We start from the raw sequence: 27719 nt of genomic DNA, 5'->3' as shown, positions 1-27719 counted from the left end.
AACTTGATCACAGTGTTCTTAAAGGACCATAGCCATTGGAAGAGGTGCCATAAGTCTTTCAAGATATTGTCCATGGGACATTCACTCACTTGCTTTGCAAGTAAGATATGTCATGGGTTTTCAGCTGTGCTGCAGATAATTGTTAACAATGCCTTTGAAGGTCTCAGAGCTTGCTACAGGCAACAAGTGTTACAGTGTCTTCTAAAGTGACCTAGAACATTACTCCCACAGCTTGATTGTGGGGACATGTGTTTGTCACAAAGGTTCCAGTTAGAGGGGTTGTTTTGTGTTCCCTGAAGATGTAGATTCTGGCCTTTGCGGGGAGTTTTTTAGGTTGGATTGTGAGTACTTTGAAATGTTCATGATTCATTACATTGACTGATGCCCTAGAGTCAATGAGCACTCTGACGTCTGTCCCGTGTATTTCTATCTCACATGTTGGTTGGGGTTGCCTCTCTATTTCCCAGTGGTTAGTCTCCGAGATGAAAGTTATTGCTTCGCTGAAGTCTGCCTTTCATAGACATAGGGGTGTGTTCAGTCTTGTCATAGGGTCTTACTGCTTTGTGTAGTGTTTAGAATGTTAGCATCACCAGTCCCTTGTGGAACCTTGCACTGTCATGCAAAGGTTGCATGTTCAATATTAGTCATGCCAGTCAGTCAATTAGTCTTTATTTCGATTATCAAAATCATTAAAGACATCATACATCAATAATTAAAAGTCTAACAAATTCATATAAAACTATTTGATACAACCATATAAAAACTTATAAAAAATGAATCACAGAATAAAACTACATTAAAACTAGTCAAACAAGATGAATATCAATTTACATAAACCATTAGTGTGCCACATAAGGGGCTATCGCGATTTGGAGAGCTACGACACTCACTCTATAGTTAGATGGCTGGAAGTCATATACAAGAGCAGAATAAAATGTATGTGATTATGTAGTAATGAAAGTCCACGTAGGAAGGATGTATTTCAAGAAGTCTTTTTTGTAGATAACATCATGTTGGTAACATCTTTCAAGGAGCGCCACCAGGAGCAGCCTGACTCCTGCTCAGCCCATTCTCAACTGTCACTCCACAGCACACAAGCTCCCAACATTCCGAGGTGTATCATCAATCACCAACATTCAAAGCAGCACTCAGCACAAACACACTGGCTGAGCAGGAAGAGTACATTGGATAACATTAACAATATGCAGGGATAAATATCTGCAGGATAAGAGGAGTAAACTGCATAACTAAACAGATGCAGGATACTACATATCCCCTTTCGTTCTAACAGAAGCACAAATCCAATATATGAACAAAAAATAGCGAGAGAGAACCAAGGAAGAGATAGCAAGGAAGAACAGCTGAGGAACAGAAACAACGTCAAGGAACAGAGTGAGCAAAAGCGAAAAGACAGGTGTAAGAAAACGAGGAGGAAGAAGACGAGGAGGAAGTAGAGGGTAAAGCGAAAGCCGATGAAGATAACCCAAACCCACGGACAAACATAAGGTGAGAAGGGGAAAACAAGTAACCAGAAGATGAAAACAACAAGGGGCAGAAGGACACAGTTGCACCAACGACTAACCCCCAAACACACCCACTGGCCAGGCAGGCAGGAAGGAAGAACAAGGCACGACGTAAACCGGACACCAGCCTACACACAGGCACAGAGAAGTAGGAATAACGGATATGCTTCTGAACAAGGAAGAAATTGAATAAAAATACAAAGAGAGAAGGCTGGAGACAAAGGACAACAACAAGCAATGTAAGTCCAGAAGCCAAGGATGAAAATGTATGTAAAACATCACGAGGAAAGCTGGACATAAGAGAAAACGGAGAAGAGGAAAATAAAAACAATAGTGCAACAGATCCTCTCCCAATTTTCAAAAAGACAATAGAAAACAGTAATGAGAGTAACATTGCGTTGAAAAAAGCAGCAATGCGACTCAATGTGGAATGAAAATGTCAGCCGATGGGACTAAGACCCATGACTGTCCTCTACTCCTAATGAAAGTCCACGCAGGAAGGATGTATTTCAAGAAGTCTTTATTGTAGATAACATCATGTTGGTAAGATCTTTCAAGGAGCCCCACCAGGAGCAGCCTGACTCCTGCTCAGCCCATTCTCAACTGTCACTCTACAGCACACCAGCTCCCAACATTCGGAGGTGCATCATCAATCACCAACATTCTAAGCAGCACTCAGCACAAACACACTGGCTGAGCAGGAAGAGTACATTGGATAACATTAACAATATGCAGGGATAAATATCTCCAGGATAAAAGGAGTAAATTACATAACTAAACAGATGCAGGATACTACAGATTATAAGCTCGTGAGTATTATGCTGTTATCACAAATTGTCACGACTATAGTGCCCTCATCGTTTTTGCTCAGATGAACCACATCCAACGTAAAAATTTGGCAACAGCAATCGCTATAGGCTCACATGTGTCTGACTTTAGGATCCTTAGCGCCTCAACACCCGACATTGTGCCAAGATTTGAACAGATTGGTTTAAGCAATCTGTACCTGGGAAGCTTGTTAGCGGGGCAAGCAAACAGAACATGTGCTATTGTTTCCTTCTGTGATGGACAAACAGTACATTTATCTTCGTTCAAGGAATGCCATTTACATGTGAAGGATTTAATTGGCAGGGAACCCACTCTAAACTGATGGTACAATTTCCTATCGTTAGGTACAGTAATGGAGTCCCAGTAGCATTCATACTTGTACTCTTGTTTAAGCTCCAGAAAATAATCGTCATCGTAGGCCTCGTTAGAGATGAAAAACGCTTTAACATAATCATACTCCAGTAGGCAGCCTTAAACTCTTTCTTTGAAGGAAAAGTGTTTCCTACGGGATTCTCCCATAAACTACTCATCCCCATATCACTCAAGGTATCATTCAGCCTTCTTAACCAGGTGATCTTACATGACCTATCAGCCCCCCTGGTTTCTAGAAGTGCTTGGGCGTACAAGGACAGTTCAAGAGCAACCAGTTTTCCAGTATGCCAAGGGTCTGTAGTGAGCTATATCCTCGATTTTATGACAGCCCAAATCTAAGTAAAGTGTCAGCAAAGGTGTTGATTGTGGGAGACCTAATTGTCATGATTCCCTCATCTGAGGTTATTAGGCTGTGACCTAAAATCTTAGTTCGTAAAAAAAAAACACCCCTTTCCCGTGCACCAGCACTGCCTGTGTGTGATGTGTTTAACAGTAATATTTGAAAGACGATTTAAGAATAGTTTCAATGCATAATGTAGATTAGGTATGCAGAATTATGTTGATATACGTTTCCAAGTTCAACCCTTGAGATAATGTCAACTCATGTTTCTTTTGTCATTTTAACTTTGGCTTTTGTAATTATTTCCGGAGTGTTTGTACGAGCGCTGCTTTAGGAAGGGCTGCCAGTTCTTACGATCTTTGCATTAAAGCCGCTTTGAGTATTTTCACTCGCAGCGGCTTAAACGTGACTTGCGCACGTTATCTCCTGGGTGCGGTCGACTATTTAAACCGCACCCAGGCTTCCAGAAACTGCTTTGCCTTCCGCTTCAGCAGGAGAGAGGTCGCGTCTGAAGTCGGCTCGCCTGATTTACCTGTTGGAGAATTCCGGCTCCTTGAAACTTCCCTTGAGCACATCCTGCAATCCGAAAAAACCTGAAAGGACAAAGAACAAGAATGAGATAAGTACTTTTAATTTGTAAACACAGGCGCCCAACGCAAGAAAGTCTAAGATAATTTTTGGAACAAAGAAGCTTTGGAAAAGAAACCTTTCTGGACATTTTTACAAAAAGAAGAGAACTTTGCGCCAGAGTTGTATTTATTATTGCAAGAATACATTGTAATGTAAATGTTTGTTTTTAAGTTTTAATTCTTTAACAGTCTAGGTCAAAAGGTAATTGATAGGTGCTTGTTTGGGAAGTGCTTTCTTTCTTTCGTGTTTTACAACAGGTTTTGGAACACAAGGGAATTCACTGAATCCACATATATCACTCTTTTGAAAAACATTTGCAAGTAAGTCTAGTTGACGATGGGGAATAGAACTGAGGCTAATAAGAATATTTTCTAAAGGAATATTTCTTCGTTTTCTAGAACATAATACAAAGACCATTCTCCAAAACTCTCATCCAAAAAACACCTGACCAGAACATCTGATGACTGATGACTACACCTCTGTGCAAGACAAAGAAATACTGGACATAGGACTGAACAACTCTGGTCGCAGGTAGGAGCTATTTTTTGCAATTTAACCACTCACATTTTAGAGAAGAGTTAGAGTAGAAATGAAAAGAGGTCGTAAGGAACAGCTTTAACAAATCCTTCCCACTTGTTGTTTCGCAGGTCGACAGCAAGATAAAACCTACACATCAACGTCTAGTACCGGCCCTCCTCCCAAATTCCTAGTTTTATTCTTAGCTGTAACATTTGAGTCAGCCAAGTTTAAAGTTAGTTTCTTGGGAAGTTGGTCACTTGCGTCTCTGCGAAATCTACTACGTCATCCTCAAGATTTCCAGTATAGTTAAGGTAAGGGACGACGTAGTATGAACTTGACACCTAATAAGGCTCTCACAAATATAGTTTGGGCTGAAGTCAAGGCTGCTACATCCTCAAATCCCCACAGCTCCGCCCCATATACTACTGAGGTACTGATTTTGGTTTCATATATCTTTATAACAGGTGCCACAGGCTTGGTATAAGAAAATCTCTGTTCCTTCTTAAGCACTCCTGTCAATTGGTCGTGTTTAAGAGCCATCATGTTGATCTGGGGTTTCCAATTTAGTTTTCTTCCTAACGTGATTCCTAGGTACGTGAAAACGTCTGTCTGCTCTAGTTGGACTTTATTCATAAAAACACACCCTTTGATGGCTTTAAGATTGTGGAGAACCATGAATTTGGTCTTCTCCACATTTATCACAAGGTCATGATCACGGCAGAATACCTCGAATCTGGTAAGGGCTGACTGCAGCCCCTTCTGAGTCTTGGAAATGATCAGAGTGTCGTCTGCAAACATTAGTAGTGGTATCTTCATGACTGCCAGGCTAGGGGCATCTGTGGGGTGGTTAAAGTAATACTGCACGACCCTGTTAATGAATAAAGAAAACAGGGTGGGTGCGAAGACACACCCCAGGCAAACCCCCTTAAAAATTGGGAACTTGTCTGTGACTTCCCCATTCATTCCCCAGCGAACCTATGCAAAGTTGGAACTATGTAGGGTGAGTAGGATAGCCAATATTTCCAATGGCATCCCCATGTCCATAAGAGCTCTCCACATTTTGGCACGGGGCAGCAATATCAAAAGCCGAATTAAGATCGATAAAGGCTGCGTATAGTGTGCCCCCTCCAATAATGACCACCCGCCAGTAAACATTCATAAACCTAAAAACCTGGTCTGTAGTGTCAGTATGTGGTCGAAACCCTGCCTGTAGTGGTGACCTAATCTCAGTTTCATCTATCCACATCTGGATTCTACATAATAACAGCCTGGCTATGATTTTTCGAATGCAATCAATGAGGCTTATTGGCCTATAGTTCCCAGGTTTAGATCGATCCCCCTTCTTTCAAATCTGGATGATCTCTGCTCCAGACCATGTTTCCGGGATGGGGGCGCTACTAGCTATAGCTAGTAGCTGGTAGCTGTATATAGGCCACCGAATTATCCCCGTCATGCATGAACAGATCCGCTGGTATACAATCTAGGCCTGGAGCCCTGCCTTTCGGGATTCATTTGAGGGCATTTTGGACCTCTAGCCTGGAAAAGTGCAGGTTGACGGTAGGGTTGGGCGTAATAAATTGGTCAATGTTATCACAACTGGCAGCAAACTGTGCCTCAAAATGTGAGGTCCATAACTCGGGAGCGCAATGATTGACAGGGGCTTGATTTGGTACGCCACTGCCCTATTTGACAAGATGCCAAAAGTTAGCCATATTTTTTTCCTTACTGGCCCTAAGCATATCCTGCCAATGATTGTCGTCCCAAACCCTTTTGGCTCGAGTTAAAGTTAGCTTGTACCCAGCCCTTGCCTTTCTAATGTCGTACATGTTCCTTCATCTAATGGCTCGTGTAATGTCCTGTAGGCCCCTCTGCAGGATTTATTGAACCATGAAGCTGGCTTTGGGCAGTGATCTTTCCTTGATGTTTTTATCTTTTGAATAAAAAAAGTTTTAAGTTTTGTGAACAGCTCAGTGTAGACCTTTAAAATGGTTGAATTTATATCTTCCTGAGTATTACAATTAAGGAGGATGGCAGTTGAACGCTCGACCAGCACCTCCATCTGTTCTAGGTGCCCCTCATTGGCAATGACCTTAGATCATTTGTCTCTCCTGGAGTCATTGGTGAGCTTTACAACTACATTTGTTTCCCAGTTTCCTGATAATTGTAGGTGGGAAGACCTGGAACCTGTAATGATAGTACTGGGGGGTTGTGGTCACTTTCGATCGGTTACTATACCACCATGTCTTGTAGGGAGTACCAGAACTCCAGGTTAAGAAAAATATAATCAATACGGCTGCTTCTCGACCCATTATTAAAAGAATGAGAGCCCCGCCTATCTGACTTAGACCTCCCATTCACAGCCCTTACTCCCTTATGCCCCTTCAACTGTAATGCAGACTCCGTCCATCTTTCTATGGGCAGAAGATCAAGGGACGGAATGTCCCATTGTGCGTCTTCCTCAATACTGAGGTTGCCATCCTCATGGTCAAGGGGCTTGAAGGTACAGTTGAAATCCCCAACTATTATCAAATTACTACATCCCCTGTACTGATCTAAGAAACTATCTAAGAGCGCAACTAAGAAACTATCTAAGAGCGCAACTGAACTAGAACCTCTACCCCCTGGGGTCCCTCTTGCATAGACATTGATAACCAATATATCTGGAGCATTACCCATCCTGAGTCTGATGACTATTATATCCCTCCTGTCGATCTGTACTTCCTCCACTTTGTAGCCTGCTTGCTGTCTGACCCAGAAGACTAGACCCTCTGAGGGTCTACCCCTCTGTATTGTTCTAGTGCCCAAGTTTCCTGAATTGCCCAAATATCGTGGTTGTCGATAAATGCTGACCATTCAGATGAGAATGTTTTAGACGAAAGGCCAGCAATATTCCAGCCAACTAATGATAGGTTTGGTTTATTTAGCCCTTGGTTTGGAATGTTGGAAGTAACCGAGGGATTGGAAGCATTGGCGTTATCCAAATCCATCTGACCAGGTCCGCTATTGGGCATGAGAAACCCTGCTCGGAGAAGTGTGGATGCTTCGTCCACCATCACTGCACTACTCCTGTCAACCCCACTTTGTCCTCTGACCCCCAAAATGTCAATGCCTCCCACTTATCCTGCCACTGCCTGTTTAGTATTTCTGTTTGGGGTTAGTTCCATGATGTTCAGAGAATTAGGTTCTAAGACATTCTCACAAGTTGCCCTTAAATCGTGTGTGCCTACACAAGATAGACCGCTATTACAACCAAGTCAATCAATGCCATCTAAGGAGGCAAAAATATCAAAACGGTTATTTGTAGGGACTGTATAGTTATGTTTACCATATGCTTGTAATACCCCCCCACCCGTGTACTGCACCTATTATCTGCAGGCGGTTGGTAGCAAAAGCCTAGGGAGAGAATATTGATATTGTTCGTCTTAATTTGTCGATTTCCTGACCTGTCCATAATGTGTTGAACCAGCCCCAGAGACCCAAAACTTAGGACCACACAGTCCCCGTCTTCGAGCCATTTTGAAATAGCGAAAGAGGTCATGCATTATACCTGACCAGTCTGTCAACAGATGAAGTGCCATATTCCTCAACGTGGACCAGTATTCCTGCGTAGTAGACGGTAACACTGGAACATTGGCCAAAACAACTGTGTAGGGTGTCTAGTCTGGAAGAAGATGTAAGGACGAGTGGACATTGGAATTGTTAATAGCACGTTGCTGGAGAGCCTGAGTACATGAATCGCCCGCTGTCTGAGCTGGTGGAGGAGGAACACTGCTATGGGTGGGATGCAAGGATTTTTTGGCCACAGGTGCTACGGCTGGTGGGGGTATGGGACAATGTGCAGTGTTTGTGAGTGCCCTGATGTAGGTTCCACTCTCCAGCTGAAGGTCTATCCCTTCCCCCTGCCGCAAGTTGGGATTGGTTAGCAGGGTGCTAGAATACACTGCTCTATTTTAGCCAACCTTCCTTCTATCAGAGTCCGTTTGTCTAATAGCGGGTTGATCAGGTCTAGGAGTTTGTTTTCTATCCGTGTGCAGAATGCGGCCTCGGATGGACATGATGAAAGGTCAGTTGTTGCAGAGGTGGTAGTGGTAGTGGTTTTACAAGAATTGTTGGGAACAGTATTGGCCTTTAAGCTACCTTCTTTCCCATTCTCACCCACCATACGTTCAGTAGCTCTTGGTACCCGCTGGTTGGACTTGGGTGGTCTGCGAGCTTTCCTTTTTTTGACGATGGTTCCCCCCCACGAACCTGACTAGTCTTCTGGCTCCTCGTGTGTACCATAGGGGTCTCCGAGGTGTGGCCTGTGCTCCCCAAGCTGAAAAATGGAGAACATGGTGGTGCCAGTGCCGTTTGCCTAGACAGTGGGATTACATCGTCGGTGTCAGTGCAATCAGGAAGAGACAATAGCGCTTTACTGCTCATGGGTAGTTGAGGTTCCAACAACAGTCTGCGTTCAGTCAACTGGATCTCGTGGATCAGTGCTGATTCGGCCCTTGAAAGGAACGCATCCAGTGTCCCTACAACTCCAGAACCCACCCCCACCTTGCGCTTATTCATTGTAGACGCAACCGGAATCAGCAACAATAACAAGGGTAGACAAGTACAATGCTTACAGTGGGACGTTAGGGGGGTGGCCCAGCCCAGGCTCTGCCCGTCTCTGACGGGCTCGCCCTTGGTCCGGGCTTCGTCCCGCATCGCGAGTGGAGAGGCAGTGCTTTATGCGCGGTCACCACGCCTCCCCCTCACTCACGGCAGCTGCGAAGTTGTTGGTGCACCCTGGGGGGTGTAGTCCTCTCCCAGGGTGATGAGCAGTTCCCAGCGTGAGTAGCAGCACAGAGTGTCCCATACAGCCGACTGCCTGCAAGGATGTAAGTACAGCAATAGAGTGTCTCCCGGTTAAGCGAATAGCAAGATGACAAGGTGGCAGCAAAAAGAAAGGTCTCCCTCGCCGCGGGAGGAGAGGCAGCGCTTTATGCGCGGTCTCCACGCCTCCCCCACACTCGCAGCAGCGGCGAAGTTGTTGGTGCACCCTGGGGGTTTTAGTCCTCTCCCAGGGTGATGAGCAGTTCCCAGCGTGAGTGGCAGCACAGAGCGTCCCGTACAGCCGACTGCCTGCAAGGCTGTAAGTACGGCAATGGAGTGTCTCCCGGTGGAGCGAATAGCAAGATGACAAGGTGTCAGCAAAAAGAAAGGTCTCCTCGATATCACTTAAATGTGCTCAGTTGAAGGAATTGAGGTTCTACCTGTGTGCCGCCAGCAGCTCGTCTGAACACAGGCATCAATAAACGCAGTTTGAACTTTCACTTGGAACGGGACTTTTCATGTGCCAGGTATTATCATGGTGGATGGGGCTCCAAGATGCCGTTTCCACAATGGTTCATGGCTGATTTTAGACCAGCAAACCCGACTTGTGGCTGCTCTTTTCCGTATAGCTTTGGTGGCCTTTTCCTTGATGCCTGAAGTCCTGAAGTGGTTTCATTGTCTGATTCAACGGATACCTTCAATAGAGCTGTCTCAGAGGTCATGGAACCGGATGAGCTGAAGCACAGCATCCAGTTTCATTCCTGGTTCTCGTTATATCAGCCTGCTAAGTACTGAGAACCAACACCCCTATATTATCTGTGCTCAGACTTTATGTGCTGGATTGTTCACATAGCCCACATAAAAGCGGTCTATGGAGTTTTGGGCTTGGGACATGCAAGATAGTCCATGATCTATTATCACACAAATACCCTGTCACAGACGACAGCTGTTAACCACTCTGACATTATAGCTATGTGAAATTGTTCTCTATTCATTCATTCGACCAATATGTTTCAACATCAGCACTTGGTATACCTGCAAATTGTATATATGTGTTCCCTATCTCCGCAGGTGTAGTATTTTACTTTAATAAATTTGAGGCCTGTGGCAGACAGTGATGATTGGTCTGCTATCCTAGAGCTCACTTATATAAAGTTCTATTTTTTATTGATTTTCTACAATGGGTACAACAACTCAAAAAGGTAAGTTTCTGTCACATATTACTTCATACATAATAAGTACATGATTGTGAGGCCAATAAACAGAATTATTAAGTTATTGAGCGCTCACTAAACATGCATTACCTCCTCATTAGTCTTCCTCGCCACATGACTAACAAAGTGAGCTTCAGCTCCACACCAGAACCCTCCAAAGCAAAAAAAAAAAAGAGTCAGCCTCCCATGCCTCCCATCCCTTCCCAATATGGCCGACCCATCACAACCATGACCTCTATAAGAGGCGGGCCGGCCCAACCCATCAGCCTGTTTTTTTAGTTCTGCGCGTCATTACTCTCCAGATGCGTCTTCAGGTAAGTGGTTCCTGCTATAGCAGGAGCATGGGTCCTTGGTCGGTGGTCCTGCTCTAGCGGACTCTGGGGCTTTTTGGACCTTCCCCCCTTCCTTCTTCCGGTCTCTTTGGGGCGTTTAGGCTCTGCCTTAGCGGGCCAAGGGTCAAGAGGGGGGTGGGCGGGTTGGTCTGGGCTCTGCTGTTTCTGAGCCCTTCTGACCCCTCGCCTCGCACTGCCTGTAACTAATTGTTACTACCGGTGCCAGTATCTGCAAGGGGCCTGTGTTTGACCTCCTGGTCATGGGTTCTAATCCCGGTTCCACTACCTTTCCCATGTGTACCACTGTGTTGCGTAACAATATGCATATGTTATTTAGCGCCTTAGGCCCTTGGGTGATACGTGTGCTTTGCATCTTGCTGTTGGCCGGATGCACATGTTATATGCGACCCTGTCTTTGCCTGGGTCGGGTGCATTTTTGTGCACTATCTGTTTTATGCTTCCTAGCCTGCCCATTTTGTGTGTAGTAGGTGTATTTTATCCCCGCTTGGTACGGGTGCGGCGGCATTTCCCCGTTTTGTCCCTGCCATTTCGGTGGGGGGGGGGGGGGGTTAGGGATGCGGCCCGTTCCATGGCCGCTCCGCCAGATTCCTGTATTACTGTGCTCCGCGGGCCCGGCCTCCGTGCGGCCTTCACTGTTGACCCCTGTCGGGCTCACCTTCTGCCGTCGGGCGTGTTCGCTCCTTGGACAGTCAACTCTTCCGCGGCTGTGTACGAATACGGTCAAGGCTGTCAGAGTCCTTCTTCCCGCGTTATCCAGGCTCAGCCGCTGTGGCGTTCTGCTCCTCCCCCGGGGCTCCGGGGGGGCAGGGCCGGTTCCCTCTGGCTTCGCTCAGTGATGCGGCAGTTTTCGCTTTTTCCTGTGGATCTCGCATGGGTGTTGTCACGGACGCTAAGTGTCCTAAGGTGATGATGTTTTCGTATGTTCATTTGTGTTTTAAATTTGTGTGTGTATGTACATTTGTGAGCCGGCCGCCTTATGTTTGCCCTGGCGGCAGGCTCGGACTACTGTGGGGCTCCTTTTTAGGTTTCGACCTGGCGATCTGCGCAAGCAGTTCGCGCAGGTGAAATCTTTTGTTTACCATATTGGAACGTCCCCCACCTCCCATTAGCTAGCTCCATAAATGGAGGCTAGCCATTGGGAGCCGGATCTGTCCGTCAAGGCCGGACCAGATTCGGGGGCGTTCCCGCGATTTTTTCCCTCTCCGCCTCTGCGATGTCGTCATCGCGGCGGTGGGCGGAGTTTCGTTTTTTTTCCTTCTGTGTTTGTTTTGGTCATTCCATGCGAGGAAGCCCAGGTGAGTGCTTGTTTTTTAGTGGTGGAGCACGTGAATTCAGTGTACGTTGGTTAAAAATACATGATGAAGACACAGGCCACGATCTGGCTGTTCATCAAGTGCATGGGCGCTAAAAGTAGTTTTTGCCCCTTTATTTGTAGTGAGGACTCCGCAGTGGTTTGTCTGATGTGAAATTGCTCGGCTGATCCCCTTTGTTGCAGCATGCATAACTTTTCATTCTTTCAGTTCGACTTTACAGTCCGTTTTAATAATGTCCTTAAAACTGCGGGTGTCCAGTACCCAAACGGCCTAAATAGACTCGTATGGGCTAAGCATCTCGTGCCCCTCGTGAGACACTTGTAAAACTGCTCATAAGATTTGCAACAGGGAGTTTTTTCATGGTTTGGCATTTTTCGTAATGCATTACAGTTGAATTTATATAGCGCTTCATATCCTAACCGCACTGCAAAGCGCTGAAGAGCATCAGAGGCCATAAAGTACGTGCTGCAAAGGTGATTAACAGCAAATGGGTAGGGAGTGGAGAGTGCATAGGGAGTGGAGAGTGCATAGGGAGTGGAGAGTGCATAGGGAGTGGAGAGTGCATAGGGAGTGCAGAGTGGAGAGTGCATAGGGAGTGGAGAGTGCATAGGGAGTGGAGAGTGCATAGGGAGTGGAGAGTGCATAGGGAGTGCAGAGTGGAGAGTGCGTAGGGAGTGCAGAGTGGATAGGGAGTGGAGAGTGGAGAGTGCGTAGGGAGTGGAGAGTGCATAGGGAGTGGATAGTGCATACGGAGTGGAGAGTGGAGAGTGCATAGGGAGTGGAGAGTGCATAGGGAATGGAGAGTGCATCCCCTCTACTTCTCTTCTATGGACACTTGTACTTCTTCTACTTCTCCACCAGCACAGTGTGTGTTTCCACTCGCCCGTGGCACTGGAGACTGAAGCACATCCTTCTTAGGGTCTTGCTGGTCATTATGGACACTCTTTCCAGTTCTGTACTTTTATGTGATCACACTATGCATTATGGGGGGTGTAGTGTTGCTTTGATTCCATTAGAACACAGCTGAAAACAATGATTTGTAGATAAAAACTCTAGTCCCACTAAATCTTGGAAGTGCTTATTCACACACACACATGCATGCACGCACATATGCAAACACACTCTCTCTCCCTCAACAGGTGCACTACCTCCTCACAAGCACGGACACATGTTTGTAAAACAGGTTCTTTAACCCACCATGCCATCCCATAATGCAGTTCGGTTGGCTAGCACACCGTGGCTGACTGAAGATGCGCACTAGGATGGCGCCGGCACTTGACAGCCAGTCACAGAGAGGCGCGTGATTGACAATGGGCGACAAGACGAGCGTGACTGAGAGCAGACGCCAACTGAAATGTACAACCCTTAAAAAGGAAAGATTTAATGACGGTATTTTTTGTGGAACTGGTGGCGAGCTTCCTGTTTCAAGATGAGTGAGTGGACCATGTCCAAAAAGACTGACACTCCAGTACGGTAGTGTAGTGCTTTCAGCAAGCGTTGCCTTAATGTGCCACCCCAGCACGATTTAACCCCCTCAGCTGTCAATTGGGCATCTGTCACGTGACACCTGCAGACCAGACTCTGAATTTCTTCAGTGAAATCCAGTAGGGTACAATAGGTCTTACATTTGCAAGAGATTAAGCTGTTGGCAATGTAAATGACAATGCCATTTATTTATCTGTTTTCAAAACCAACACATAAATAAAAATATTGTCATTTACAATGCCAATAGCTCTAACTTTGGCAAATTCGAAACCGTTGCATTGTAAATGCTTGTTTTCTTTTGTTACCCGCCCCTATCACGATTCCCCTACTGACGTTCTTACTCCCATGTGGTGCAGGTACTGACACACTAATGTGTGTATGCCTTTTGTTTACTTGTATTGGTTGGGGGGGGTCGATGGCCTGGGTCTCCCTCCCGGTTTTCCTGGGTTGTTCCTGTTGTTTGATCTCAGGACTTTCGCAGGTGCACAGCTTTGGGCTGGCACAATCTCCCTTGGGTAGGGGAGCCTGGGTTTGGGTTTCAATTCCTGGAATTTCTACGTATCGGTTTCTGCAATTAAAGTTGTAGGTGATTTTAATTGTACACGTCTTCCCTCTGCGTTCGGGGGCGTCGGCGGGTTGGTTTGCCCCTACCTGTCCCGGTTCGGATGTTTTCTCTGGCCTCCTGGCCCTTCTATGTCTGTCTCTTGCTCCTTCAGTTATGTATTCCTACGTCTTGGCATCCCAGGTGCTGCAGCACAGTGGTGAGTCTTGTGCCTCTGATGGCACGGACTAACGCAGGACATGGGTTTCCATTCCCGCCAACTCTTTCTGAGTATCCTGATATGATATATGTTCGTTTTGTGCATTTATTTTTGCGGTGTCGGGATGCCGTTGGTCCCATGCCACCTTGCTTTTCATGGAGGGTCACTGTGGCCTCGATGTTACCAAGGGGCTGTAGCTCAGTGGCGAGCCTTGTGCCCCTGATGTTACAGGCTTCCACAGGACAAGGGATCTAATCCCGTCACTTCTTTCTGAGTAGCCTATGGTGATAATTGTGTGTACTGTGCATTTATTTTCAGAATGGGATATTGGTTGTTTGGGGTTGTACGGCTCTATGTTCGATATCTGGCACATTTCGTCCGACAGGTACTCTGTGCAGGTGGTAGTTTCTTGGTATCCAAAGAGCTGTAGCTCAAAGGTAAGTTCTGTGCTCCTGGTGCCTCTGCCTCTCTCAGGAAAAGGGTTTGCATCCTGCCAATGCTGTCAATTTTGCCTACCTTAATACTAGTGCTGTGGGTGCGTTGCTGGAGATGGCTTGGTGGTATGTTGCGTCCACTGCAGACACCTGTGTTTGGCCTCTTGGTCACGGATTCTCTTCCCTGCGGGTCCACTAGGCCTTTGTTTTCGTCCTTCAGGAGTCGTGGTTGGGTGTGGCATTGTGTTGGGCTGTTGTAGGCGTCTGTCATTCGGCGCCATGTTGCTGTTTTTTGGGCAGAGGAGGCTCACCGTTGAGGTCGCTGGCTGAGTACACTGTCCCTCCCTCACATTGAGAATGGTCTGCGACTTGACCTGGTCGCTTCCCTAGCAGGGGTCTCCTGAGCAGGGAGGTCTAACTGCCGGTAACCTGTGGCTGGAAGGTTCTGCAACAGAGGTTGTACTGTGACAGGTTCACTATTCCCGGACTGACTGATGCTGCTCTCCTGGTATTGCAATTGGCTGATGTGGGTACAGTGGTTGAGTTGAGACGATGACTCATTGTCAATTCGGTCTACTCTTCGTCTGCTCATGTTTGGAACTTGCTCATTGCTGTTTCACTTTGTGGTGCTTCGCACTTATAAGGGGGCATCCTTGATTGCCTTTCGTGTGCGGACTGGTGTGTACTTCTGTTCCCACCTGCTCTCCGTTGTTGTGCGGGGTCTGTCTTTGCCATTTGTCTTGTCGGTCATCCTCCGGGGGTTTCCGGGGGCTGTGGGCTACGGCGTGTCTGATGGCCTATGGCCATTCCTCCCTACATGCGTCTGTTCTCGTCTGTCTCAGTGGTTGGGCATGGGCGGACCTGGTTCATGCCTGCAGGCCTGGAAATAGCAGTAAGTTCTGTTTCTGCTCCTGGGGGGCTCGTTGTCTTTTCCAAGGCCGCTGCTTTGCCGCTCCCTCCTCATCCTGCTCCCTGTCTCGGCTGGTGGCTCCTCCTACCTCCTACCGGCTTCCCGTGGTCGCCGGCTTCTTCTGGCGGTCGGGTTTTGTTGTGGTCCTACTGCCCTCTGTCAGGCTACTCTGGTTGTCGGTTCTTGGGTTACCCTGCTCCTGCCCTTGGAGCTGTGACTCTTTGGTTGCTCTACTGCTTTGAGTGGTGCCTGCTTGGTTGAGCCAGGGGTTCATGGCCCGCCTCTGCTGGGGTGATCGTTCTGCGTTTTTGTTGCGGGTCATTTTTTTGGCAGTCTCACTGTTCCTTTTAGGACGGGTCCTGTATTCAGACTTTCATTTGCCCCCCGGCTGTTCTGATTGGGGTTGTCTGCATTGGTGGGGGCCTTCCTCGGGTCTTGTTGGCTGGCTGGCGGTGTTTCCCCTCTCTGTCATTACGGATCCTCCCCTTCCTATTGGTCTCGGCTCTCTGTGTTTTCCTTGATTCCTTGGCTCCCTTCCGACCCTGTCTCCTGTTACGGCCGGGCGTCTTTCTGTTCTGGAATCTCCTTCCCGAGTGTTGGCGCCTTTTGCCTTCCTGGGGGGTATGCCCCGGTCTTTACGGGGTCTGTGGGTTCCCCTGTTTCTCGGGTTTTTTCCCCTGCCTTGCTGAGGCTTCTGTGTTGCTATTCTGGGAGCTTTGTCCCCTGCCTCGTGTTCCGGGGTGTTTGCGGGGTTCGCCCCTGTAGCTTTATTTGGCGCTTTGGTGCTGTCTTTGCCTGGTTTGCTTTTGTCTACGGCGGTGCCTACCTGGGAGCCCGAACTCTCCTCCGCTCTCATTCGGTGCTTTGTGGCTCTTAGTGTCTGGATGGGGGTTCTCCTGTGGGCATCTGGCTCCTCTGGGTCCCCAGTGTTGCTGGCCCTCTCGACCGGGCTCCCGGCTTTCCGTTTTCCTTTTTTCTTCCAGGGCTTCTGGGATTGTTTGGCTGGCCAGGGCTTATTATCCTGTTGTTCGCCTGGTTGTGTCACCATTGGTGTCTGCTGCTGCAGTGGTTGACTTGGGTGCTGTGGCTCCCGGTTCTTGTCTCCCTGGCGGGTCCCTGCACTCCGATGTGGATTTGTACAGGAGCTGTTGCTCGCTGTTTTTTTTCGTCTGTCTCTGGCCATGGGTTTGGTACCAGCTGTTGCTGTCAGAGTGTCGAACTAGGGCGAATATTTCTAACCTTGCATTTTTCGCTTCGGCGGCTGGCTTCCTTCTTATGGTTTTTCCTTCCGGCCTTGGGTGCCCTTTGGGCTCTCCCCTTCTTGCTGTTGGCCGGTTGGGTTCCCTTGGTAGACGGTTCTCTTCGGTGTCGTTTACGGCGCTTTCCTGGATCCATGTTTGCCTTGTGCCTACCTGGGTTCTCTCCTTGGTGCCCGCCTGTTTCTCATCTTGAGGGTATGGTTGTGGGGACCCTCGTTTTTTTTGTGGGTTTTTTTGTGCGGTCGGCGTGCTGGTTTCTTTGCACCCCTTTCCGTTCTTGCGACTCTCTTTCTATTGTGACCTTTTTTTGTTGGGTCACTGTGGTCTGGTTCCGGGCCTTCTCCGTCCCCCTTGGGGCCGTTTTTTTGAGCGGCACTTCGTGTCTCTGGGGTCCGTATTTTCGGCCTTCCCGATGTCTCTCTGTCCCGGGCTGGTTCTTCCTGCTCGTGGTTGCCTCTCTCTTGAGTGGTCCTTCCAATCGTTCGGGTCTGTTGGGTTTGCCCTCTTTCTGTGGTCTGGTTCCGGGCCTTCTCCGTCCCCCTTGGGGCTGGGTTTTTTGAGCGGCACTTCTTGTCTCTGGGGTCCGGATTTTCGGCCTTCCCGATGTCTCTCTGTCCCGGGCTGGTTCTTCCTGCTCGTGGTTCTCTCTCTCTTGGGTGGTCCCTCCACTCGTTCGGGTCTGTTGGGTTTGCCCTCTTTCTTGGGCGTCCCCTTCGGATCTGTTGCCTAACTCTGTGAGTCGTTTTTTTGTGAGTTTTCCATGAAGCCGCTTGGCTTTGGTATGTGCTCACTTTGTTAGTCATGTGGCGAGGAAGACTAACGAGGAGGTAATGCCCCGATTACTTACCTGTAATCTTCATTACTCTGAGTTAGTCTTCCTCGCCAAATGAGTTCCCATCCCTCCTTCCCTGTCTGGCTATTGGCTTCATGTTTGTGCTTGGTAGTTTCAGGCTGATGGGTTGTGCCAGCCCACCTCTTATACAGGTCATGGGTGTGATGGGTCGGCCATATTGGGAAGGGATGGGAGGCATGGGAGGCTGATTCTTTTATTATTATTTTTTTTTTTGCTTTGGAGGGTTCTGGTGTGGAGCTGAAGCTCACTTTGTTAGTCATGTGGCGAGGAAGACTAACTCGGAGTAATGAAGATTACCGGTAAGTAATCGGGGCATCTCTAGCATTTCCCACCGAACCAACTCAGACAAAAGGGTCTGGGGGTGAAAGATCAATTTTCACCATTGCTTCACTCAGCGTGTTCTAGGACATCAACCAAGGGGGGCAGTTCAAGGCATGTCCAGCTCACTGACATCCCCATCATTGGGTTTGCCATCATCCAGCAGGTACATACATCGCGCATATTGGGAACAAGGTGGCATATAGTCCTAGTTAAGTCTCTAGCTGCTCCTTACAACAGACCGTATTGCAGAGGCAGTCAATCACCATCCTCCTCTTAGCTAGCAGGAGGAGCAGTACTATCAACTTGCGGTTAGGTGAGGAGAAAACTTGTTAATAAACTACTAGGGTGTCTTCCACAGTTTGCAGTGTGGCAGTCAATCATGTATGTGAGTGTGGCTAGTATAGCAGCTCAGTATTGCGGGAACAGTGGGCAGTACAAAGCTAAGTGTGTAAAGTTTGCGCCATCTACCCTTCATCTGGAGAAGTTAGTGTTTACTCATAAGCCCATGCTTTTTAGCGAGGACGGGCTTTGAGATATCTTGTAGAGGAATCTGAAATGGATCAGTTGGAGCCTATAGTTAGGAGAGAGCTTCCAAGTTAGTTGTTTAGTAATATAAATCTCGCAATTTGATTTGCTTTGAATGAGATGGTTGAGAAATAACCTATCTGTATAAATTGGACTTTGAATGCCCTGTGCTGTGCTAGAGTATTAGTATTCCAAGCCAATCACCTCAATATCGGAGAGGGTCACCTTGGATAAAGATTGTTTGAGTTCGAGGAATATATAAATGTTTTTATTTTTTTATACCTCTTTTTATTAATCCACAAAATTGTTCTGTATACAGAGAGCATTTATATTGCATCGAATATATGAATGTTAACACTGGAAAATGTGCATTTCCGTTGAAGTTGTGCAAAGAAAAGGTGCTGCTCCTCATTAGTAAATCATTAACAAATCATACCAGCTTCACATTAGAAATAGTGTCGTTAGGTGTGGGCAATGTTGTAATTTTGTTGTTAACCTAAAGTGGTATTAGTGGGGAGTGCTTAAGTTGTGTTTTAGATTTTTCCATCTATTGCCAAAAGCGCTTCCACTGTGCCTCTTACGATGTTTGGTGGTCATTTATTAATTCTACATTTTAGAGTAAGCAGGGATAGAGGGAAAATCGGTTAAATGAGGCACATTCCACGTCAGCTATAGTGGAGGGGGGCTATTTGTTTTCTTCAATTGATTTTTAAAGGTAGTAATAGAGACCATAGTTTTCAATTGGTCCACTTTTATTTCATTTCTATGAGCAGTGTGCCAAAGGTGCGTTTAACAGTGTTAATTGTGAGCATCAACCAGTCCCTCCGATTTTTGAAAGCATAAGAATGCCATTCTTTACAAAACTGGAGGTCATTCTGTAATATTCTCTGCCAATTATTGACTAATAGGCCGGTTGGGACAACTTTGGGCCCAGGCGATAACTGAGATACATATGATATTCTCATTAATATGTTTACAACATGTTAACCAAAGGGGGCCGTCATTTTTTAGGTCTTGGCTAGGCAGCATTGTCTCAAAGAGACATGTTGTATATACTTTGTGGGCTTCAGCCCGCCCACAGGCTTCCCATTTGTTGGCTCCATCGTTGTTCTCATATTCTTCCTACCCATTTGTCCAAAGCTTGCATTCGTCATACCTCTTCGTGTGTTTAGCTCTCCCAGAGAGAAGGGACCAAATACTGCTATTCATCGAATGGTCACAGTAAAGTTCTTGGACCTACTTTTTAAATGGATTTTTACCACTTCACACCAGCACTTACTCTTAGCGCCATTTCTCTGTGCAGTCAAAAACGGAGGTAAAATGTCAGACGCTGTTTGCAGAGGGAAGTTTACTTTTCTCTCTCTGACTTCAAAGCAAGAGAAATTTGGAAATGGGGCTTTTGTTTGCGTTGATTGGATTACTGTATATGTACGTGGTGTAGTCCCTCTTTTGTTACTTAAACTACCAAACCTTCTATTAAATGGCACGCTGGGAATTGCTCCTGCGGAGGCTGACACGTTACATTTTTAATAGACACAGGATTCCGTCTCCGTGGTGAGAACGTGTGTGCTTAACCAAGCCTTGCTAGACTGTTCTTTTAATCTTCTATTTTGCTTTCCTTGTAGCTTTCTAGGTGCTAGGAGTTGCCTGGCTCCCGTGTTACACCTAGCTTTTTGTTCCTTGTAGTGCACTAGTCGCTGGGAGGTGCCTGGCTCCCCTGTCTAGGGTTTACTGCTTTACTTAGTTTTTTTTTTTTTTTGCATTACTTAGTTCATTGTATTTATTAATTAATTTTAGCATTTGAAGTATTAATTGCTGCACTCTTTGCCTTCCTGCCGTTTAGCTGGCTGCCTTCTCGGTCTCCATAGTTGGAGCTTAGCCACGCCCTTAGAGGCTGGCTGCAAAATCATGGCAGCGACACAGCCTCAACGGATTCTCTCTCTTTAGTGAGAACGTGTGTGCCTATCCATGCCTTGCTAGACTGGTCTTTTAATCTTCTATTTTGGTTTCTTTGTAGTGCTCTAGGTGCTGGGAGTTGCCTGGCTCCCTTGTTACACCTTGCTTTTTGTTCCTCGTAGCGTACTAGTCGCTGGAAGGTGCCTGGCTCCCCTGTCTCTGATCTATAGGGCTCACTGCTTTACTTAGTTCATTTTATTTGTTATTAATTCAGTTTAGCATTTGCAATTTTAATCCCTGCACTCTTTGCCTACCTACCGTTCAGCTGGCTGCCTTCTTGATCTCCGTAGTTGGACCTTAGGTACGCCCTTAGAGGTGGGTTACAAAATCAAAGCAGAGGCGCGGTCGCGCTGACGGTGCGCCAAAAGCAAGACCCCTGCCCGTCCAAGCAGGGTTGCACTCTGCTACTCACCTTCAAAGATCCTATCACTTAGAACAGGTGTGGCCAAGGATTGTCTCCATTCTATAGAAGCCGGTGCTGGGGCTAACAGTTGTGGTAGGTGCCTTTTTTCTTTTAAGACCTCACCAAAGGGGAATAGGAGCATGAAGGGTTCAGGGCCTGGAACCAGCTCTGTATTATGTGCCTTCGTTAAATTGCAGGTCCCTAAGTAAGCATAAATATGACATGTCACAGATATTAACGAACCAAGAGTCAGTGGGTTGTTCCTGGTAGAAACGTGGCCGCATGGGCAGTCAGCTCTGGATATACTGGAGGTGTTATTTGAGGGCTATGCCATTTTAAGAACTGACATACCTTTGCAGAGAGGTGGGGGTTATCAGTGATTTTCAAGAGGGACTTTCAAGTTAAAGTAACTGAAATGTCCATTTCTGGCAGTGAAGTGGCATTTTTCTCTATATCTTTTAATAGTGACTGGTTTGCGGCCGTTTTTTACTCTATAGACCTCCTGGTCCTGCTAGGGCATTTGTTAATGCTTTGGCAGAGGTACTACCTCTATATGTCATTTGTTATTTGACTTTTGTGGTCCAGTAGACTTGAATCTACATTTTGAGGATAAGCATAGCCATGAGGCCTCAGAGCTCTTAACAGAACTAGAGGCTTTAGGATTGGTTCAGCTAGTACACACCCATATGCACATTAGGGGCCACACACTTGATAATATGTTTTCAAATAGTGCTCAGATGAAAGCCCTGCCGCCGTTGCCTGTGGCATAGTCTGACCACTCCATCATCCCATTTAAGATCATGGAATTTTGGAAGGGCTCAGGCCAGATGAAACAGCATACTGTGCCTAAAATGACCCGGAAATTGGCGCAACTAGCTGCCTTTATGGACAAATTGACTTTGAGTACTCCTAGGCTTGAGGATTGTCTACAGATAGCTAGAAAACAAATTACTTCCTGGATTACAGAAGTAATGGACTCCTTAGCTCCATTGAAACTTTGTAATAGTTCCCACCTTAACCCTTCAGCTAAGTCGTTTACGGAGGAATTATTAACTCTTAAAAAAGAATGTTAAGCGACTTGAATATCTCTGGAGGAGGAACTATCAACCTGAGGCCATAATGAGTTACCTACAAGCTTTAAAACACTATCACAAGCAGATTAGGAGAACACATCGGGATTGTAATGTGCATAGAATTGAATCAGCCAAGGATGCTCCTAAAGATATCTTCCGTACAGTAAAAGAGCTTACCTCCCTTGAATATGTTACAACTTTGATGCCCTCTCCCACAGGTTATTGTAATCAAGTGGCTAGTTTCTTTGCTGAAATAATTGAGAAAATGTATGCCACTTTTCCAGAGGCCAGCAGAAACTTTAAATTCATTCCCCCCCCAAAGGATAAACTACCACATGAAGGGCTATTTCATTTTCAAACCCCTACTGTGAGAGATACCCTGCAGTTTCTCTCAATGGTTAAATCTGGTTCTCTCTCAGATACCATTCCCCATCAACATGCTGTTACGAGGGAAGGAAAGTATTGCTACGGTACTTACCAACCTGCTGAATTCCTCCTTTTGTTTAGGGCAAGTCCCAAGCCACTGGAAACATGTGATGGTGGTCCCTTGGTATACAACCTTTACAACGAAATTTTTACAACAAACTACCATTACAACGCAACTTTTACAACGCAAACTATTACAATGCATTGACCTGGGGGGCGCTCTAGGATAGGGAATAGGTTAATTTACTATCCAATAACCTTCCCTACTATCCACGGGGACTGGAGTTGGAATAGTAAATTAAACTATTCACTATCCAGCACCCCAAAGCGCTATGCGTTGTAATGGTATGCGTTGTACAAACCGCGTTGTAAAGGTAGGCGTTGTAAAAGTATGCGTTGTAACGTCATACATCCGGTCCCTTTGGTGAAGAAACCCTCTCTGGACCCTGCCCTCATGGGTGGGGGGGGCAAGTTTAAGTTCACCTTCATATATTGATTCAGTGATAAGAAAGGGTAGCACATCCATACTTATCTTCTATATGTATCATATTGATTAGCCTACAGATGGTCATAATTGGCAGGTTTTGACCTCCAAAGGTCGGTGTTTTTATAAGCTATCCCAAAAGGCATAGTGCTGGTTACTCAAGACAGCATTGGACAGCTGGCTTAATTTCATACCCTCTTGTGCCATTCGTAGCAGACATCAAAGTCAAGTATACTGAGAAGCTCCAGAGACCAGTGTTTCAGATGAGCTGTCCAGATGTGTTGGAGTGATTACTGAGATATGCAGGTGGACAGATGTTACAGTCACAAAGTGTCTATAATGTGAAGTGCTGGGATCCCAAGTACCAATTCTAAGCCAAGCATATATTAATCCCATTGGACTTTTTTCCTGACGTTCCCATGTAAAACATTACAATCAGAAATCATCATTCAGACAGTGCTCCAGATCAGGGTGTTAACATTTTAGGGGAAAGGTTGAAGATTTTCTTATTTAACCTTGATTTATCTTATTTTGGGTCACAAGAGTGAGCGCATTCCTTTTGAGGATTAAGCTATGAAGCACTTTTGTGGCAACTACAAGTAACTAGCTTGAGTTCCCTTTTGTGGGTATGTTAATCGTGCTTCTGAATCTTGGTGACAGTTTTGGATGTCCCTGTTATTTTATTTTCTGCCATCTCAACCTGTGATGTCTAGAACACCCTATATATTCCCCTGGATCTGTTGGTAGTGATTAGGCAAAGAAATTTGAGATGCTGTCATGATTAGAGCTCCTGGTTAGTCCTTCCTTCATACTTTAATGGTAATCCAGTTTTTAACTCCCCTAGCTACGCCGGTTACATCTAGGCTTAGGCTTCCTGCCTTTTTTACTTCACTTTCAGCCAGGCTGAACAGCAGATGTGCTGCTATTCAACATGGGTAAAAGACATTGACTACACCAATAGTTCTCGGATTGCCGAATCGTATTGACTTCGCCAATGCTTGTTACAGATATGGAGCTCCTTGTTATATACTGTGGAGATGGGTTCAAAGGGGGTTAAATAACATATTCCTCTAATCATGTACTGATTTTGAGAGTTACTGTGATTATTAAGCATGTTAACTTATCATTTACTAACAAATTTGTTTAAAAAAACTTTTTTAAACCCTATCTAAATGTGGTTGCTTAAAGTCCAACTTTATTTTTCACTTTACAAAGGCGTTTTTTAATTAGTGACATGAAATGGAAACCACTCACATCATTTTGTGGGTGCGACTAGTGGACTAGTATTACTATAGCTGTATTCGCTGTGTTCGCACTACTGTGTGAGGCGCACAGGCTTGTATCATTTGGTGTCGTCTGACTCTCAAAGCAAACAGAAGGAGATGATGGACGGAGCGCTGAAACGTTTCAGAAACACACCCCCAATCACAGATCTGGGTTCAATCCATCATCTTTCTTTAGCTCACTTTGCCACCTCAGTTCAGACACAGCTATATCCAGATCTGTCCTGAACCTGTGCCTCAAGGGAATAGTCCAGCCCGAATTGCCAAGCAATGTCTTCCCTGGACCGGAAACAAGCATCCTGGGACCGGTTTCGAGCTAACAGACCTCATCAGCCAGGCCAGCTTGAATCCAGTGGCAAAGTGAGCAATGGACCCACGTCTGGGCATACCCTGCCAACTTAGGGCAAACAAAGCAAACACAAGGAGATGATAGACAGAGCGCTGATACTTTCCAGACACTCACCCCCAGTCACAGATCTGGGTTGAATCCATCACCATTCTTTAGCTCACTTCGCCACCCCAGTTCACCAGTCATGACGACGAGGGCTCATCTATCAGTTAAGGTTTTTAAAACTGAACCCGGAAGCCTACTGGGTCTCTTTCGTGTGCCTTCAATGCCACCCAGCATTTGCGCATGAGGTTGTGAATGCCCTTCTGGCACTGGAAGCATGGGAGGAATTTGTAGTAATTTGGACACCAGAGTCCTTCACTATTTAAATCAAAGTTCTCGAAAGTCAGTCCATAAGAGGCTCTCGGCAGCTGAATTAAAGGAGCTTGTTAAATCATTCATTCTATCCCTCGAATCTCCCTGCATAATTAATAAGGAACATGTAATGGTCTGTCAGTACGAGAATCAACTGGCCTAGGTTTTAATGGCTCCTTTTCATCCTCTGGGACTGGCGCCTGTGGGTGGGATCCAACATGGATGGCCTCAGCAAAAATGTCCACCTGTCACTCTGGGCAGAATAATGATCATTCAGTCCTTATGTCCCTCAGGATCTGGTTGATCCTCCATAGAGGGGGCTGATGTTCTCTAGCATCTTTTTGAAGGCAGATTTATACTCTCTACCCAGTTGCAAAGCTAGGCAGAGCCAATACTCCTTATATCTGACCTGCCGGCGACTCCGTGTGGTTCTCTCTCAGCTTTCTATGATGTTACTCTAGTCACTTCTGGACCTTGCATGCACACTATATTATTCCCCTACAGGAGCACGCCAAACCTATCACTGCAATCACTTTCATTCATACTTAATGTAACTCTAGTCATATTTGATTACCTCAACCTTTCTTCCCGATAAAAGATATAATACCATTCTTCCATCCAGACAGCTCAACTGTGTAAAAAAGTGCACCTCTTCATTCCCTCTTTGCACTCTGGCGCACTTCACATACTCTGTAGGGAAGAGAACTCTAGAAAATAGATTAATTAAGGGGGGAGGGGTGTTATTCTGAGATGGTCCTTTGCAATCCAAGTTTATATTTATTTGTTTGGCTAGAGAGATAGAGTTGAGAGTTATCGAACCCCGAAGGCACCTAAAACGAGCAGCCGAGTGTTTAGTATATCTAGTAGGCTATGTCGGAGTCTTGCAGGAAAATGCCAAGCTGTTCAAACTTAAAAGACGAGCAAAGTGAGCCTGGGATAGAGTGTTGGGGGAACATCTTGAGGGAGTTGGACAGGGTTAGAGATGTAGGGGCGCATGTCTCATACTAAATACCTGTCGCAAAGGGGCAGATTTACAGAATCTGCACCTTTGCGACCAGTATTTTTGCCTTCGGGATGCATCAACCCAAATCCGCGATTTAAGTAATCCCAAGATTTGCGATTACTTAAATTGCGAATGCATTTAGGGAATTGCAAAACTCGATTCCCTAAATGCAATGCATGATGAAATTTCAAATAGCGATGTCGCTATTAGGTATCGCAAAGTGCCATCAAGTTAAACTTGATGGTAATTTGCAAAAACTTTGCAAATTGCATTAAAGTGCACTTTTCAAAGTTCCATGTTACACACACACATGCTCTTGGGGCATGTGTGTGCACAACATGTGGTAACATAGAAATTTCAGAGGTGCAACAGGGTGTCCTTTTGGCACCCTTGCACCCTTGAAATTGCATGCGCAATTTGTGAGTACCTATTGGGTACTCGCAAATTACGCATGCAATTCCCATTCATTCCTATGGGCCTCTAGGCCCATAGAAATGAATGGAAAGCCATCCCTTAATTGCGGTGCGCAATTTGCGAGTCGCAATTAAGGAATGTGTAGGAATCACAATTTGTTTTGCAATTCATACATGCATAGGGATTTGCAATTCCTAAATAGCGGTTTCTAAAAATCGCTATTTAAGAATCGCAAATCCTGACTTTGATGCATGTGGCCCATAGTTGTCAGTCTTAATGTCAGTTGATTATGTTCACTTAGTAGTAGAACAAGTTGTGTACATGTTCACCAATGTCGCAGCGATTCATTAGAGTTTCGAGGTGAACAGCATGATCTACCAGATCTAAGCGTTGGGCAGATCCAGAAGAATCAGGATCTCCCTTTATTTGCGGTTCGAAGAGATTCATTAGCCTGGCCTGAATCCAAATTGCTGTCAACAAAGAGATTATTAGATAAAGGGCTATAAGAGATAAGATGCATAATTTGCATTGAAATTCCACACACCTATCTATGACCTTGAACATTTATGAGTCATAGGTTTAAGGTCAGCAGTGATCTTTGGGGGGGCTTGATCTGTCCAATACTGAACCATATTGGCCACACTGCCTGGGACATTAATGTAAATGATGGAGTGAAGAACGGAGGTCTTTTGTCCCCATCACATCTATGTGCCTGGTCCCAGTTATACTTTTCTGCACCACCCCAAGGTTGCGCATGTCTGAGGAAGTTTTTCTTATTCTTGCAAAGAAAAGGATGGCACCTTGTTCCTCCTGTTATTACTGATATTTCCCAGGAGTCAATATCTGACTTGAATAGACTCCAGTATTTCAATGCCCTCTCACCTACTTTGAAAGAGCTCTGGGAATAATCAGTACATCTTTTCTTGTGCATTATCCTGCTACTCTCTTTTGCAGATTAATTTCTCTGACTCATAAGGGTTGACCTCGACAATGAATTGTACTGCTGAAGATGCTTTCACATCGTCCACCACTGAAATGTTAAGCACAACATTTCAGGGGCATAATATTAATTGTTATGGCTGGAGGCAATCAGCAATCCGTGCATCACCCAGGAAATGTGCTCGGGGTGCCAAATAAAGTATCGCAGGTTAAAGGTCATATTAAAAACAAATGTTATTGTCAAAATGCTGCGTTGGTATTAGTAGAGTAGAAACATGTGATGGTTATTGTGGCAGAGTTTAACACAGGCCTCTTACATCTTCTACTTCTTGATGCAGTCACTGCAGACTCTTATATTACCGCCTCTGCTCGGCATTGAGAACTGGATGTATTTCTACAAATAAAAAGTACATGGCTCCTGTCTGACCACAATTACCGGATGACTTCCTCAGGCCAGCGCTGTTTGTCTGACATCATTCATTGCTCATGTTATGGAAAGTAATATTTGTGATTCAATTATTTACAAATCTTGCAAATTACATTTTCCATCTCATCTGTCTGCTTGGAGTCAGCCCAGTGTACAGTTATGAAA

General features: G+C 45.8%; 1 protein-coding gene across 1 annotated transcript in view; it reads right to left on the bottom strand.

Moving 5' to 3' along the window:
• Positions 1-3619, bottom strand: part of LRRC8B (leucine rich repeat containing 8 VRAC subunit B) — a 196776-nt gene extending 193157 nt beyond the window's left edge. The window contains exon 1 of the mRNA XM_078646009.1: positions 3596-3619. The gene's annotated coding sequence lies outside the window, so the exon portion shown is untranslated. The remainder of the gene's footprint in view (positions 1-3595) is intronic.
• Between the last annotated feature and the right edge of the window lie 24100 nt (positions 3620-27719).

Source organism: Lissotriton helveticus, chromosome 1_1, assembly GCF_964261635.1.
Source record: "Lissotriton helveticus chromosome 1_1, aLisHel1.1, whole genome shotgun sequence".
NCBI classification, from domain to species: Eukaryota; Metazoa; Chordata; class Amphibia; order Caudata; family Salamandridae; genus Lissotriton; species Lissotriton helveticus.
This window is presented reverse-complemented; position numbering and strand designations above follow the sequence as displayed.